Genomic DNA, 14,746 nt, shown 5'->3' with positions numbered 1-14,746 from the left:
GAACTGGTCATGGTTCTGGGTACAGTAAAGTAGAATAAGCATATGTCTCCCACTGAACACAACTATACAACTGAACAGAATGCACTGAGCAACTAGCTATCTGAAGACTATGAGAAGCAACTAGTGGCAAGGGGCTTGAAGTAAAAAGGTCAGAATTTGAAGCACCACCAAATCAATCGTGAGTTTGCCATTTTTGGTCTCCAGTATCCCCCAGACTAAATGTAACACAGCATCACAGTCTGAAACCCAGGGCTGGGTACTGAGCCTCAGACAGAGAGAACTCCAAGAGGAAGCCCCTTATTCAGACTTGAGGAGTGAGAAAGGGAGTACAGAAATCCCCCATTTTTTTTCTGAGTTCTCCTGAGCTCCAGCCCTTCAAGCAATCCCACAGGCAGTGACATGAGAAGTCCCGACAGTATAGGAACCAAAACTCTTAGGAAGGAAACCTTCCTCTCTGATCCCAGGAGAGTGGGGTCAGCTCTCACCACTGTAATATATTCTCTCTGTCTTCCTGCCACCTAGCCCTGGATGCAAGCATAGTCATCTTGTGCAGCAGAACAGGATAATAAAAGCCCCAACTTTCAGCCTAGACATAAGGAGAAAGAAATCTGAAAGTACTACTAAGCCAACAAATTAAACAATTTAGATGAAATGAACAAATTCCTAGAAAGATACAAATTATCAAACTGACTCAAGAAGAAATAGAAAATCGAAAAAGCATATAAAAAGTAAAGAAATTGAATACTTAAATTTTAAATTGGTAACTTAAAATATTCCTCAAAGAAAACACCAGCCTCATATGGCTCCACTGATGAACTCTATTAATATTTAAAAGAATACCAATAATGCATATACTCATAAAATAAAGAAAAACTCAAAATGGATCATAGATTCCATGTAAGAACAAGAACTATAAAATTTCTAGGAAAAAAAAACAGAAAATTTTCATGACACTGGGCGAGGCAGAGTTCTTAGGCATGATACCATAAAGGGAAACAATTGATACATTAGACTTAATGAAAAATTTAAAATTTTACACTTAAAAAGATACTATTAAGTGGGACTCCTGGGTGGCTCAGTTGGTTAAGCATCTGCCTTCGGCTCAGGACATGATCCCAGGGTCCTGGGATGGAGCCCCGCATCAGGCTCCTTGCTCAGCAGGGAGCCTGCTTCTCCCTCTGCCTGCAGCTCCCCCCGCTTGTGCGCACCCTCTCTCTCTCTCTCTCCCTCTCTCTGTCAAATAAATAAATAAAATCTTTTAAAAAAAAAGATACTATTAAGTAAATGAAGAGAAAAACCACAGACCATAAGTAAACATACACAAATCCTATGTCTGTTAAAGGCCTTGTATCCAGAATATATAAAGAACTCTTACAACAAGAAGACACAAAACCCAGTTTAAAAAATGGGCAAAGACCAGCCCTGCTGAGTCCGTCCTGCGTGGCTGTTCTCTAGAACAGTAGTCATTTATTTCTGCCCACCTTCTCTCCCACCTTTGTGTGCCACCACCCCCATGGAAGATTCAGTGGACATGGGCATGAGCCCCATGAAGCCCCAGAACTATCTTTTCAGGTGTGAACTAAAAGCCAACAAAGACTGTCACTTTAAGTTGGATAATGATGAAAATGAACACCAGTCATCTTTAAGAATGGTCAGTTTAGGGACTAGTGCAAAAGATGAATAGTACAATCATATACCTGATAAGGACTTAAAAATCCAAAATATATGAAGAACTCAAACAACTCAAGAGAAAAAAAAAAACAATTAAAAAACGGGCAGATCTGGGGTGCCTGGCTGGCTCAACTGGTGGAGCATGCGATTCTTGGTCTCAGGGTTGTGAGTTCGAGCCCCAAGCTGGGTGTAGAGATTACTCAAAAATAAAATATTTTAAAAAGAAAAACAGGCAGATCGGAATAGACAGTTTTCTTGTACCTATGATCTCACTTATATGTGGAATCTATAACAAACCAAAACAAAAAACTGAACTCAGAGGTACAGAGAACAGATTGTGGTCGCCAGAGGAGGAGGAGTGGAGGATAAGTAAAAGGGATGAAGGGGTCAAAACGAACAAACTTACAGTTATAAATAAGTCCAGGGGATGTAAGGTACAACAGGATGACTACAGTTAATAATACTGTACTGCATATTTGAAAGTTGCTGTGAGAATAAACCTTTTAAAGATCTTTTTATTTGACAGAGAGAGAGAGAGAGAGAGAGCACAAGCAGGGGAAGCGGCAGGCAGAGGGAGAGGGAGAAGCAGGCTCCCTGCAGGGAGCCTGATGTAGGGCTTAATCCCGGGGTCACAGGATCATGACCTGAGCCAAAGGCAGACCCTTAACTGACTGAGCCACGCAGGCGCCTCAATTCTGAGAATAAATTTCAATCATAAAAAAAAGTTTGTACCTATGTGTGGTGATAGATGTTAATTAGACTTATTATGGTGATCATTTCTCAATATATATAAATATTGAATCATTATGTTGCACACTTGAAACTAATATGCTATATGTCAATTACCTCTCAATTTAAAAAATCAAATGAAGTCATTAATCTTTTCTCCTATATAATTTATTTGAGAATGCTATATAAATGTTTGATTCTTATATGTAAGGCATAACCCAGTGTTCATTACTTTTATTAAATCCCATAGCCTTTTACCTTTTTATTGGTATGTTTGCTTCTTTTATATGCATGCGATAATAAATATATCTGAGCTTCAGTCTAAAAAAAAGGTGGATTGTACAGTGTTGAAGCAGAGGCAATGAATTATGAAGGCAGCCCAATTAAAGTGACACCGGCAACTTTGAAAATATCTGTACAATGATTTCCTTTAGGGGCTTTCAAATAACACCACCTGTGGTCTTACAGTTGAGGTGTGATTCAGGGCTGTGCATATTAGTGGACAGCATTTAGTAGCTGTGTAGGAAGATACAGAGTCAGAAGATAAAGAGGAGGAGGGTGTGAAATTCCTAAGTATATCTGGAAAGTGATCTGCCCCTGGAAGTGGTAGTGAAGTTCCACAGAAAAAAGTAAAACTCATTGTTGATGAAGATGATATGAGGATGATGATGATGACAATGATGATGATGACGATTTTGATGATGAGAGAGCTAAAGGGAAAAACTCAATAAAGATATCTATATGAGATATTCCAGCCAAAAGTGCACAAAAATCAAACCAGAATGGTAAAGACTCAAGACCATTAACACTAAGATCAAAAGGTCAAGAATTCTTCAAAAAACAAGAAAAAAAAAACCTTAAAACACAGAAAGGACATAGTTCCACAGAAGACATTAAAGCAAAATGCAAACAAATAGATAGAGAAGAAGGTGGTTTCTTCCCTAAGTGGAAGCCAAGGTCATCAGTTAGGTGAAGAATTGTTCTGGATGACTGACCAGGTGGCTTTTTCAAGATCTCTGGCAGTGGAGAGGTCTTTGTAAAAATCTAAACAGTTTGTTAAAATTCTCCCATCTTATTTCATTGCTATAAAAGTTTCTACCTGGCGGTCCTTTTTACAAGGCAGAGTGAAAACTTTCCCTACTGTGTCTAATAAATGTAGTCCAGGTTCCATTGCCAGGATTGTGTTGTTCAAAATGCCTGTTTGATTTTTAGAGATGGAACCCCACCCTTTGCTTGGTTTTAAGTATGTATTCAATGTTACAAGAGGATATAGTGGTAGTGGTGGTCAGACAAATGGAAATGGTGAGAGACAAAAATATACATGTGAAATAAACTCAGTATTTTCACAAAATAATAAAAATAAAAATGGCCAAAAATTTGAACCATCTGAACATGAAAAGACGTTCAAAATCATGAGGCATTAGAGAAGTGCAAATTAAAATTACAGAATACCACTTCAGATCCATGAGAATGCCTATAATTACAAAGACAGACAATAACAAGTACTGCCAAAGACGTGAAGAAACTAGAACCCTCACCAATTGCTGGTGAGAATATTAAATTGTACGGCCACTTTGGAAAACAGTTTGACAATTTCTTTAAAAACTAAACATAAACTTATCACATAAGCAAGTGATTCTACTCCTAGGTATTTAACCAAGATAAATGAAAACATATGTCCGTACAAAGATTTTATGCAAATATTCATAGCAGCACTTTTGTAACAGCTAAGAACTGGGGAGAAAAATCCAATGTCCATTAACTGGTGAATGGATAAGCAAAGTATGCCATATTCATAGAACGGAATGCCATTCAACAATAAAAATGAACTACTGATATATGCTACAACATGGATAAACTGCAAAAACATCAAGATACATGAAAGAAGCCAGATGCAAAAAGACTACATATTACATGATTCCACTGATATTCAATGTCCAGAAAAGGCAAATCTAGAGACAATGAAAGTAGATTAGTGGTTTTGTGAGGTAAGGGGTGGGAACAGGAATTAAATGCAAACAGGCATGAGAAATTGTTTTGGGGTGGTAGAAAATATTCTAAAACTGGAAATTATACCACAAAAAAATTGAATAATTTAAATCAGGGCTAGAAATTTCAGGTGGAAGTAATTTCCATATATATGAAATCTGAGATGTTGGGAAAGACTGTCCACGGAAAACAACAGGAAAAGCTTAAAATGAGTGCTTTGAGGAGAGTAGTACATCAGCATACCAGAGATAAATCAAAAGGTTCTCTATGGTAGATTGCAAATGTGGCCACAATACTTTCAACTCCTCCCAAGACTCTATTTCCCCCACTCCTATGACTTGCTCTGGCCAAAACAACGCGTAAGCAGCGGCATTATACTTATCAGTTCAGGGCCTAGACCTCCAGAGGCCTCACTTACTCTGCTCTTGCTCCTTTTGGAACCCAAATCTAGCCGCAAGTGAACCAATCTGGGTTGCCTTGCTGGAAGAGAGATCTGTAGAGGAAAACCGAGTTTGCCTGAGGTTGACCGAAGCCACATGAGTGAGTTCCAGCTATGATGAACCAAGCCTGACTCACACCAGAACAGCTTCCCAGCTGGGCACAGCCCAACTTGCCAACCCCCGGAATGGTGAGCTAAATAGTTAATGTTTCAAGTAGTCTGTTACAAAGCAGAAACTAACTGATATCCTAAAAAAAGAGCAGACATGACTGCTGGATTACACAATGAACCAAATTACTGGGTTTTATGAAGATGTCCAATAAGGACAGGCCTCCTAGGCATAGAAACAGAAAAGCAGTGGGGCGTCTGGGTGGCTCAGTCGTTAAATGTCTGCCTTCAGCTCAGGTCATGGTCCCAGGGTCCTGGGATCGAGGCCCGCATCGGGCTCCCTGCTCAGCGGGGAGCCTGCTTCTCCTTCTCCCTCTCCCACTCCCCCTGCTTGTGTTCCCTCTCTCGCTATCTCGTTCTGTGTCAAATAAATAAATAAAATCTTAAAAATAAATAAATAAATAGAAAAGCAGTCCATGAGATTGACTCAGGTCTGGGAGTTGTCAAAGTCACTGGTGGCAGAGCAAGTAACTGAATGAGCCCAGAGAGAATAAAAGTAAAAGCTTCTCTATACAGTTGATTAAGGATCTATACTGAGCAGAAATGCAAGTGAAGTTGACAGAAAGTGCTGATAGGCTGAAAGCTAGGGAAGATTTAAGAACAGAGGTCCTGATGAAGGTAAGACAGAAACTCATTAGGACTGCTTGATGAGGGGCACTTGGCTGGCTCAGTTGGGAGAGCATATGGCTCTTTGTCTTGGAGTTGTGAGCTCAAGCTCCATGTGCAGAGTTTACATAAAATAAAAAAAAAAATTTTTTAAGTGCATGATGAGGTGCAAAAACAGGAAGTTGTATAGAGAGAGGTATTTCAGAATTCAAGATTTGGGGGTTAGAGAAGTTCTAAGACATGATGAAATATGTACAGGATGGATACTTGAAGGGCTATAAATAGATATTTGTCCATTTCATGTTAGTTGTCAAGTTTTTTGGCACCAAATTGTATAGAATATTCTCCGATTCTTTTAATGGTTGTAGGTTCTATAGTTACAAACTCTCTTCCATGTATCATATCAGTGATTTCTTGTTTCTTTCTTGATCAATCTAGCTAGACATTTAAACACTTTGTTGATATTTTCAAAGAACCAAATTTGGCTTTGTTAGTTTTCTCTATTTTATGGTTTTTTTTAAAGATTTTTTTATTTATTTATTTGACAGAGAAATAGTGAGAGAGGGAACACAAGCAGGAGGAGTGGGAGAGCAAGAAGCAGGCTTCCCGCGGAGCAGGGAGCCCAATGCAGGGCTGGATTCCAGGACCCTGGGACCATGACCTGAGCCAAAGGCAGATGCTTAACAACTGAGCCACCCAGGCGCCCCTCTATTGTATGTTTTTTTTTTCTCTATTTCATCAATGTCTGCTCTTTGTTATTTCCTTCCTTCTACTTACTTTGTGTTTACTTTACCCTTTTTATCCTCCAGCTTCTTAAAGTTGAAAATTTGTTAGATTTTAGATCTTTCTTCTTTTCTAATATAAGCAATTAAAGCTATATGTTTTCCTCTAAGCACTGCTTTGGCTACATCCCACTATTCTGATTTAAGATTTTATTTTTTTAAGTAATCTCTACAACCAAATAGAAATAGGAGAAACCCTATTTCTCCCTTTAATTTCAATCATTTTTATTCCATGCATTTTGAGGCTCTGTTATTAGATACACACACATTTATGATTATGTCTCCCAAAACAATTAACCCTTTTATCATTATGGAACATCCCTCTTTATCTCTATTTGTCTTGATATCTATTTTATCTGATATTAATATGGCCAGTCTTATCCTCTTTTGATTTTCATATGCATCATTTATTTTTTCCATCCATTCACTCTCAATCTAACTAGGTTTTTAAGTACATCTCTTATAAATAGCATATAGTCAGGTCTCACTATGTAGACATTCTGATAATCTGTCTCTTAAGCAGAGTGTTTAACCCATTAATATTTAATGCAATTATAATATGGATTTAGGTCTACCATTTCAGATTTTATTTTCAGCCTGTCCCTTCTGTTTTTTGTCCCTTTGTTCCTTCATTCCTTCCGTCTTTGGATCACTTGGATATCTTTTGGAATTCAATTTGGGTTTATCTATTGACTTTGCATTATTTTTTGTTGGTTGCTCTGGGAATTAAAATGTGCATCCTTAACTTTTCATTCTACTTAGAGTTAATATACCACTTCATATACAATGTAAAAACGTTGCAATCATACAGGGGGTCCATTTACTCCCCTGTACTTGTCTACACTATAGTTGTCAAATCTCTATGTATACATTATACATCCTGCAAGACAATGTTATAATTTGTGCTCTAAACATTTACATGTATTTTAAAGAAATTAAAAGGAATGAAATAGAATTATATATTTAACTTAATATTTGGTATTTCTGATGCTCCTTATTCAAATTTACCACCACATTTCTCAAAAATAGTTGTATAAAGGTTACCAAAACACATCATTTGGCTCTCACCAGGCATGAATGCATAAATTACACATTAATACTGCCCTAATCTTTTCTCTTAAGATCATGATGGTTGAAACAATACCACTTGGTACCAATGTGATTGTAAACAAAACATAAAATTCAGGCACTGGAACTGAGTAAAAATACCAGTGATAAGGTAAATTGGTTACAAGACAATACAGAACATACTTATATTGATTTTTTTCATATTATAAATTGAAGTAAAAATGTTAAATATTAAAATTTTTGTTTGAAACTCTCACATCAAATTATGCAAATCCCCTCAATATGAATAAAAATGTCAAGGAATATTTTCACCTCTTTTTAAAAAGTGCCTGAATCTGTGTATTTTCAAAGTAAATACACAAAGTTAACTAAGGCATATAACTGTATGTCTGAAATAAAAAATGAAAACCATCTATTTCCCTTTAAGTAAAAGACAGATACAGGAATATTTGGAAACTTACAGAATCCATGAAAAATTGAGAATTAAACTGACTTTATAAAGAAAACAGCAGGGTGTCTGGATGGTGTAGTCAGTTAAGCATCTGACTCGGTTTTGGCTCAGGTCTTGATCTCAGGGTCATAGGATTAAGCCCTGCATCAGGCTCCAAGCTCAGCATGGAGTCTGCTTAGGATTTTCTCTCCCTCTCCCTCTGCCCCTCCCCTCCATTCTATCTCTCTTTCTAAAATAATAAATAAATCTTAAAAAAAAAAAAGAAAAGAAGACAGGGTGCCTGGGTGGTTCAGTTGGTTAAACTTTTACATTCGGCTCAGGTCATGATCTCAGGATCCTGGGATCAAGCCCTGCATTGGGCTCTCTGTTCAGCAGCAAGTCTGCTTCTCCCTCTTCCTCCGCCTCTGTGATCTCTCTCATTCTCTCACTCTCTCTCAAATAAATAAATAAATAATCTTTTAAAAAATAATTTGAATAAATTTTAAAAAAGAAAACATCCAATATTCATTCATTTAACAAACATTTACTGAGCTTTATTAAGTGCTAGACACTGAACTAAGAACTAGGGATTTCAACTACCTTCAAGATACTCACAATCTTGCAGAAGAGATGAACAAAAAACTCAATTGTTATTATTATGAAGAGGGAACTAGGAAAGTTTCCTGGAGGAAATGATCTATGAACTATGTTTCAAAGGGAAGTCAGGAGTTAGCCTTTTGTGCCTGAGTATTTTTGTTTTTGCTGGCAGTGGGTGGGCAATGAGAGGAATGGAAGAGAAAGAGAGGCTTTCTTAGTTGGAAATAACATTGACAAAATAATAATCCTAAAAGGTCACAATCTGTTTGGAGAATTAAAAATGTGGACAAATGGTCAGACTAGAACTACCACAAGGACATCAGGGATCATTCCGATGTCATATTAACAAAGTTGAACTTGGGGCACCTGGCTGGCTCAATCAGTGGAGTGTGCACTCTTGATCTCGGGGTTGTAAGTTCAAGCCCCACATCAGGGGCAGAGATCACTTAAAAAAAAAATAAAAAAAGAAAGTTGAACTTAATCACCTTGGAGGAAGTGGGAGGCCACTGAAGGATAATAAGTAGCAGAGGAATATGGCTTACCCAACCCTTTCTCCCTTGACTACCTCTACTACCGAAGCTAGGAAAAATAAAAGCTCACATCCCAAGCTTCCCTTGCAGATGGCCTGTGACACAGTTCTGACCAGTGAAGTGTAAGAAGAAACCTAACTGGAAAGGCTTCTGGCAAAAATTTTGATTTCCTGACGAATATCCTTCTTTGACTAGCTCTATCCCTTCCTCTCCCTCCTTCCTGGAATTGGGGCATGATGTCTGGAGCCGTGCCAGCCATCCTACTACCATGAAGCTCATGCAAAGCCTGAAGCATCTCTAGACTTCCTGCTATGAGAGGATATAAATCCCTGTTTATTAATAATCCATTTTTATGTTAGGATTACTTGAATCTGAATGTCTTCCTGACTAATAAAAGTGTTAAGAATTTGTATTTTATGGGGTGCCTGGGTGGCTCAGTTGGTTGGGCAGCCAACTCTCAGCTCAGGTCTCAATCTCAGGGTTGTGAGTTCAAGCCCCATGTTGGGCTCCCCACTTGGCAGGGAGCCTACTTAAAAAAAAAAAAAGAATTTGTACTTTGGAATGATTCTTATTAAATTAGTGTGTATGGACTGGGGATGAGGAGGCAGGGAGACTGGTCTGGAGACCTATTATAGGGTCTGAACCAAAGCAACCATAATGGGGGTAGTAAGGGAGGCAGACTCCAGAGATTTAAGAGAGGACAGGATGGACAGGAAGGGATCTGTCATATCTTCCAGATTTTTAGTTTGAGCAGCTGCAAGGGTAGGGGTGAGGTAGTGGCACTCTCCAAAAGAGTGGCAGATAGGGTTCGGGACTGACGGGGTCAGTATTCAGTCTGAGATACCTACGGTACCTCCATGTGAAAATGAGGGGAAAGCAGTTGGCTGTCTGTAGCTGGAGGTCAAGAGTGAAAGTCTGAATTTGAGATACAGATTTCTGAGTAACCATTACATGTGGGTAAACTAAAACAGTAAGGATGGTTAGATCCTGCAAGGAGAGTTGAAATAGGGTGGCCAAAAATGAGGCCCTGCACATCTATTAAGACAAAAAGTAGGTTAGTGTTTGCTGAGGGTTGGGGATGGAGGAAGGAAGTGGGAGGGGGGAATGGGGAATGTCTGCTTACAGGTATGGAGTTTCTTTTGACGGTAATAAAAATGTTCTAAAATTAAACTGTGTGATGGTTGCACAACATTGCAGATACACTAAAACTCAATTGAATTGTACATTTTAAATAGGTGGATTGTATAGCATGTGAATTATAGCTCAATAAAGCTGTTAAAAAAATTGGGCCCGGGCACCTGGGTGGCTCAGATGGTTAAGCGTCTGCCTTCGGCTCAGGTCATGATCCCAGGGTCCTGGGATCGAGTCCCGCATCAGGCTCCCTGCTCCTTGGGAGCCTGCTTCTCCCTCTGCTTCTCTCTCTCTCTCTCTCTCTCTCTCTCTCTCTCCCTCTGTCTCTCATGAATAAATAAATAAAATCTTTAAAAAAAATAAAAATAAAAATAAAAAATAAAAAAATTGGGCCCAAGGCAGAACCATGGGAATATCAACATATAAGTAGGAGGAGGATCCAGTGCAGGAACAGAGGGAACCATGGCAAAAAAAAAATGGAGCAAAATTAAGAACATTGTCCAAAAACCTGGGAGAAAAAGTTTCAGAGGGATCAGTGGCTAACAGTGTCAAATGCAAAATATGTTGATTAAGTTAAAGACTGAAACATTTGATTGAACAATCTGGAACTCATTGGTGAGCTAAGAGTGATTTTATTTATTTTTTAAAGATTTTTTATTTATTTATTTGACAGAGAGAGAGATAGTGAGAGCAAAAACACAAGCAGGGGCAATGGGAGAGGGAGAAGCAGGCTTCCCGCCGAGCAGGGAGCCCGATGCAGGACTCGATCCCAGGACCCTAGGATCATGACCTGAGCCGAAGGCAGACGCTTAACGACTAAACCACCCAGGCACCCCCTAATAGTGATTTTAAGTAGTTGTGGCAGAAGCCAGATTACACAAAGTTGAGGAATAAATGAGAGGTGAGGAACAGAAGGTAACAAAGAATCTTTTTCAGGAAACTTTTCTCACTGTTATAGGGAGGTTTGTATTGTTTTCAAAAGGCAGCACAGAGCAGTCACTCTGGAAAACAGTATGGAGTTTCCTCAGAAAGTTGAAAATAGAGCTACCCTATGACCCAGCAATTGCACTACTAGGTATTTATCCAGAGGATACAAACACAGTGATTCGAAGGGGCACATGCACCCAATGTTTATAGCAGCAGTGTCCACAACTGCCAAACTGTGGAAAGAGTCCAGATGTCCATCGATGGATGAATGGATAAAGATGTGCGGTGTGTGTATGTGTATGTATATGTATATGTGTGTGTGTGTGTGTGTGTGTGTGTGTGTATATATCACGGAATATTACACAGCCATCAAAAAGAATGAAATCTTGCCATTTGCAATGACATGGATGGAAGTAGAGGGTATTATGCTAAGAAATTAAGTCAGTCAGAGAAAGACAAATACCATATGATTTCACTCATTTGTGGAATTTAAGAAACAAAAGAGATGAACATAGAGGAAGGGAAGGAAAAATAAAATAAAAGGAAAACAGAGAGGGAGGGAAACCATAAGAGATTCTTAACTACAGGGAATAAACTGTTGCCGGAGGGGAGATGGGTGGGAGAATGGGGTAACTGATGGGCATTAAGGAGGGCATCTGATGTAATGAGCACTGGATGTGGTATGCAACTGGTGAATCACTGAATTCTATCTCTAAAACTAATAATACAGTACGTATTAATTAAATTGAATTTAAATTAAAAAATTTTTTTAAAAAGACAACAGATATGATGCTTATGTGTTAGGGAAAAGAGCCTTCAAGGAGGGAGCAATAGAAAATAAATGAAGAAGGGATGATTCATGGAACAACATCTCCAAGAGTTGGGAAGAAAAGGAATTCACAACATAAGCATGAAATATGAGAATGGAGGATGACAGATGGGTTTTTCTATTGGACTGGGAGGAAAGTTTAAGATACACTTAGTTTTTAGGGGCCAAAAAGTTTAAAGTGCTAATGCTTGGGATGCCTGGGTGGCTCAGTCAGTTAAGTGTCTGCCTTCGGCTCAGGTCATGATCTCAGGGTCCTGGGATCAAGCCCCATGTCAGGCTCCCTGCTCAGTGGGGAGTCTGCTTGTCCCTCTCCCTCTGCACCCTCACTCCTGCTCATGCTCTCTCTCTCTCTCTCAAATAAATAAATAAACAAATAAATAAATAAATAAATAAATAACATGCTATTGCTTGATGGCATCGATGTTCTCCATGAGTTAGAAGACAAAAGTCACTGGCCGAGGGTGAAGGAGTAGGCTTGCGGATTTGAGGAGAACATAGACACTTAAAACAATTCTTACGGGAATGGAGCACTGGGTGTTATATGCAAACAATGAATCACGGAACACTATATCAAAAACTAATGATGTAATGTGTGGTGACTAACATAACATAATAAAATAAAATTTAAAAAAAAACAATTCTTATGGGAGACAGAGTTGCAAGGAAGAAGTTTAAAAGCAGAGACACATCTTGAATACTTAAAAAAACTGTAATATATTTCAAAGCTGATAAAAACCACCTTGTACATAACTAATTCCCTACAAATTTATTATACTTTGCATTAGGATTTGTAATGACCACACTGAACACATGAGCAAGATGTCACAAATCCCTGGACATATGGTGTCCGAAGTCAAAATATAACCCAATGATACTTGAGCACTGGACCTAAAAAACATGGTATCCTGCAAAAGCACAGCTTCAGGGCTACCAGAAAGGCACACATCCAGTCATTCTCCCAGCCCTCTGCAGCAGTGGACATGACTTTCCAGTCTCACTACGTGTGAAAAAAGAGTGATCGGGCTGTTTCGCTATAGTTGCCAGAAAAGAAATCAAAAAGCGCTTTTTTTGCTTCTCCTGAGAGGGCTCATAGCAGGTGACCTCCTACAGTGTTCAAATAAAATAATGTTATGTCAAGGGCCTTTGCCAACTGTCAAGTACTATACGAAAAATATTTTTATTGTAGCTGGCATTCACTTATATTTCTTTACAGATTTAAAGGAATGTAGAACTAGGAACCTCTTTTTTCCTAATCATATTGGCATATTCTGAGCTCTGAAAACAGACATGCGCCTTCCTAAAACTTTGCCTATCCTCATGCGTTCTGCTGGGGGTTGCTCTCATTCCCTTTCTGTCTAGCCAGATACTACTCAACCTGCATGTTTCAGCATAAATATCCCTGCCTCTTGGAAGGCTTTCCTGATCACCTCAGCTAGAAGCAGTCATTTCATCAGAACAATTCCAACCATTCCTTTTCTTTTTTTTTTAAGATTTTACTTATTTGAGAGAGAAAGCGAGCGAGAGAGCATGAGCGAGGGGGTAGTGGCAGAAGGAGAGGGAGAAGCAGACTACCCTGCTGAGCAAGGAGCATGACTTGGGACTCGATCCCAGGACCCTGGGATCATGACCTGAGCTGACAGCAGACGCTTAAATGACTGAGCCACCCAGCCGTCCCCCAACCATTCCTTTTCTATACATAATTTGTTACTTGGTATTTCTGTTAATTATTTTACCTGCCTTAATCTCCTAGAAGGCAGGAATCATGTTTTACATGATGCTTTTTTACCATGATTCTTTGCATATAGCACAAACATGGCCCATTACTTCTGGAAGGGGCTTCAGCGACCATCTTCATGTTACCAGTGAACACCAACTCTAAGTCTCAGAGACACTAAGAACTTGACCAAGATCACACAGTTAGTGGCACAGCTGGAACCCAAAATCAGGATTCAAACTCTATTCTTACATTCCTTTCATTAAACCAAGACTTGAAATTAGCCTACTTCTATTTTATAAACCAAATCTCAAAAAAGAGTCATTCTTGAGCCTTAAGATTACACAAAGATTCAAACTTCTCTGGAAAAACTCTTATTTCAACTTTCATCGAGACTGCATTTAATTGGCTTGGATTGCATGGGGGGAAAGTGGGTTTCTCTTCTTCCTTCGTTTTTTTTCCTTTTAGCACTCTGTTTTGTTGCCATGTAGCTAAAGTAAGGATAAATTATATGGTAGTGGTGATGCTGGCATAATAAAGGTCAGTGAACAGGGTGAATTTGTCTTTTTTACAAATGTATTGGCTGTACTTGTATACCCTGGCCTTTGATGCTCTTGCCACATTTGTGATTCATAATTGTAAACAGCACAGCAGTTCAGTTACCGTAACAGAAGAAACCAGCAACTATAATATTTCAGCACTGATATTGGAAATGACCTAGAAGTAATTGTCAAGGGCAGGGGCTATACTTCAGACCTTCTGTTAGCCCTACCATCTAACATCACACGTTGTACAGCACAAAAAAGTAAATTTGTTTGTTTTGAAAGTAATTGCATGAAGATAAATGAATACAATATCACGTGTAGAATTCAATTTATGACTGATTTGATTAAGATAAATTAATTTAGACCTAGAATTTAACTCTAGGGAAAGAATTTATTTATGAAGATAACCCCATTACAAAAGAGCGCTAAATAATAAACTATCATTTTCTCTAATCCACTGAATTGGGTAATTCTCAAGGAAATATACACATTTAATGAGAAGTTATGAAATATGGTTATTTTGCTGACTATTCTTGCATGGTTTGATAAAGGTTCACTCTGGGAATATAATGAGGCCAAGAGAGTTTACGT

The 14,746-nt window shown here is 38.6% G+C and overlaps 1 protein-coding gene and 1 pseudogene across 16 annotated transcripts in view; one reads left to right on the top strand and one right to left on the bottom strand.

Annotated features, from left to right (window-relative positions):
• The window catches only part of DST (dystonin), a 486,661-nt gene that overhangs the window by 466,737 nt on the left and 5,178 nt on the right, over window positions 1-14,746 (bottom strand). The window lies entirely within an intron of this gene.
• On the top strand, window positions 1,514-3,390 carry LOC113926776 (annotated as a pseudogene).

The sequence above is a fragment of the Zalophus californianus genome, chromosome 7 (genome assembly GCF_009762305.2).
Source record: "Zalophus californianus isolate mZalCal1 chromosome 7, mZalCal1.pri.v2, whole genome shotgun sequence".
Classification (NCBI taxonomy): domain Eukaryota; kingdom Metazoa; phylum Chordata; class Mammalia; order Carnivora; family Otariidae; genus Zalophus; species Zalophus californianus.
Note: the sequence above shows the minus strand (reverse complement) of the source record. Positions and strands in the feature narration are given on the sequence as shown.